Raw genomic sequence first — 3077 nt, 5'->3', positions numbered from 1 at the left:
CCCGTCCGTCTTTTGCACGTCTGCGCCAAACAGCTCTTCTTGCGGGAGGCCGGCTCCAAGGAAATGCATGGCACTAAACCTGGGGGGGCAGCATTCAAAGGCAGCCCCAGCAGTCAGAAGGGGACTCGATTCCGGCCATGTTTTGAGAATGTCTCTTGGGTAAAGTAGCTTGTCATTGGTGTTTTTGATTTAAAGCACTGCTGCAAGGTAAAGAAAATCCTAAAAACATGACCTGTTGGGCGCACTTGAGTGATGTTGGTAACCACTCTAGAGCAGCCTTTCTGAACCCTTGTTTTTTTTTTTGTTTTTTTGTCACAGCAGGACCCTTGAAAGTTTTTTTACGTCTCGGAACACTTGGAAAGTTTGGGAAAATTTTCCCTTTACAGTGGGAAGGATGCTCCCCTTACAGGAGTGTCCAGCATGACGCTGGCTCTGCCAAGCGGTGTTGTATTTGGAGTTATGAAGGCAACAATCAGATAAGGAGGTCAGCTTAAGGAAGCCCTAACCACCCCTGGAGGAACTCTCAGCTTCAACAGAATCCTGATTTGGGAATGGCTGCTCTAGAGGAACCCTTTGGCTTCCATGGAACCATGGTCGAGAACGGCTGCTCTAGAGGAACCCTTGTTGACCATGTCTGCTCTAGAGGAACTCTTTGGTTTCCATGGAACAATGGTTGAGAACAGCTGCTCTAGAGGAACCTTTAGTGACCATGTCTGCTCTAGAGGAGCCCTCAGCTTCCATTTATCCCTGGTTGACAATGGCTGCTCTAGAGGAACTCTTGGCTTCAGAGAAACCCTTGTTGTGAATGTAATGGCTACTCTAGAGAAACTCCTTGGCTTCCATGGAACCATAGTTAAGAATGGCTGCTCTAGAGGAACCCTTGGTGGCCGTGGCTGCTCTAGAGGAAACCCTCAGCTTCCAAGGAACCCTAGTACACAATGACTGCTCTAGAGGAGCTCTTGGCTTTTGAGGAACCCTGGTTGAGACTGTTATGTCTGCTCTAAAGGAATTTCTTGGCTTCCATGGAACCATAGTTGAGAATGGCTGCTCTAGAGGAACCCTCGGCGACGATGGCTGCTTTAGAGGAACTCTTGACTTCCTAGGAACCCTGGTTGAGAATGTAGAGGATCTCTAGAGGATCCCTTGGTGGGCCGTGGCTGCTCTAGAGGAACCCTCAACTTCCAGGAAACCCTTTGTGGCCGTGGCTGCTCTAGAGGAACCCTCAACTTCCAGGGAACCCTGGTTGACGGCCGCTCTAGAGCAGGGGTCTCCAAATTACAGCCCTCCAGTTGTTCAGGAACTACAATTCCCATCATTCCTAGTCATGTCTGTGAATGTCAGAGTTTTACAATGCCTCATGGGACGTGTAGTTCCGCAACAGTTGGCGGGCCGTAGTTTGGAGATCCTTGCTCTAGAGGAACTCTGTTTCCATGGAACCCTGGTTGAGAATGGGCTGCTCCAATGTCTACAGTTGCAGAGGTCAGTCACTTCTCTTTTTTTCTTAAAGTTCCTTGACTAGTAAGAATTTGGAAATACTTGTCTGACCAGTCTCATTTAAATGGGAGCCTCCACCTCACACAGCAAAGATGCCACCCCTTGAAAACTATGCTAGATCCAGTGCTGTGTGGCCTCCGAATGTCAATCTGCGCTATATGGGACTTGCGGCTGTCCTGACCGGGTCCCTTTTTTAATTCAGTTCTTCACCTTGGGCCAGAGCAAGAATTATGAATTGAAGTCCCGCCCCCGACCATTTCACAGGCCCAGGATAGGAGCTGCCCAAAAAAAAGGCAAATCCAAATTTTCTATTTTGATGTTCCACATCCTCGGTGTTTACCCGTTCTCTCATAAAAATAACCGCGCTCTGCGCTTTTTTTTATCTAGTCCCCCGCTCAGTGTTTTTCTTTCTGAGGGTTCGGCGGTGATGGTGAAAGGGAATATTCATGCGGAGCGTTTTGCTTAAAGAGAACAGAACAGCTTTGTCTCCCGCTCTCTCTTCCATCTCTGAAGGAACGCTTTACTCAGCAAGGAAAACACAAAAACAAACACACCCTTCCTCCATGGGAGAGGACTGCGGCAGGGAGAAGCCTGATCGGCGGATCGGAGAGAGGTTTCCTCGGCTTCGTTATGCACATTAATACAAATTTTTACCTGGGGTGCCCAAACTTTCCATCCCAACTGTATCTGCAAGATGTGCAAATAAAACGTAAGCATCGGTTTGCTGGTATTGACAATAACATTGCGGAAAAATGTTACTTCTACACAACCTTACAAATGTATGACAAAGGACTCCCAGAGCAAAGGGGATTACCGAAAAGACCGCTTAGCAGGAGCATGTTGCCTTGTAGCTGGCTTTGTCCAATTGAAACCACAGATGTGTTTTTTTTTCTCTTACCCTCCTGTAGACACTCGCTCTTCCCCCCCCCCCCCCCAACCCAAATACGAATGTTCATTCATAAGCCTCGAAGAATCTGCTTATCGGTTTTCAGACTTTATTGAATGCGCCGGCCTTGTTCAGTGACCGCGATGGAAATCCTTTCCCGTGGCTTTGTTGGACGGACGCTGTATAAGGTGATGAGCTCGTTGGGAACGCAGCACATGACCCCGGCCACTTGTAGGTAATATAATTAAAATAGATTATTGGAGCCGCGCCATAGATCTCGGCGCTGACCTCCTTATTTTGGAGCCGTGTTGCTGTCCAAGCCTCAGATCTGTACTGATCGTCTGAAAGAAGAACTGTCAGTATTGCCTCACGGGAAAGCCTACAGGTACACTTTCTAGCGGTCAGACTTCTGCCCCCCGCTGGTTTGTGGCATCCCCCCCCCCCCCTCACCCTTTCTGGGCTCATGATATCCTTTTCAGCCAGTGCTGTGATTTGGGTACTCCTGCCAGACAGCACAGCCAGCCGATCGCCCTCTACTGCACCAGCCGCACAGTTCCGTCAGAACACGTCCCCCCCCCCAGCTGTTGATTGGACAATGAAGGATCAGCATAAGGGATGGTCCTGATGGGTACTTTGAGAGGGGTGGAAATTTGACACCCAAGGTTTTTTTTTCAGCAGTTTTGGGTGTCATCCTGGG

Source organism: Rana temporaria, chromosome 13 (assembly GCF_905171775.1).
Source record: "Rana temporaria chromosome 13, aRanTem1.1, whole genome shotgun sequence".
Taxonomy (NCBI): Eukaryota; Metazoa; Chordata; class Amphibia; order Anura; family Ranidae; genus Rana; species Rana temporaria.
This window is presented reverse-complemented; position numbering follows the sequence as displayed.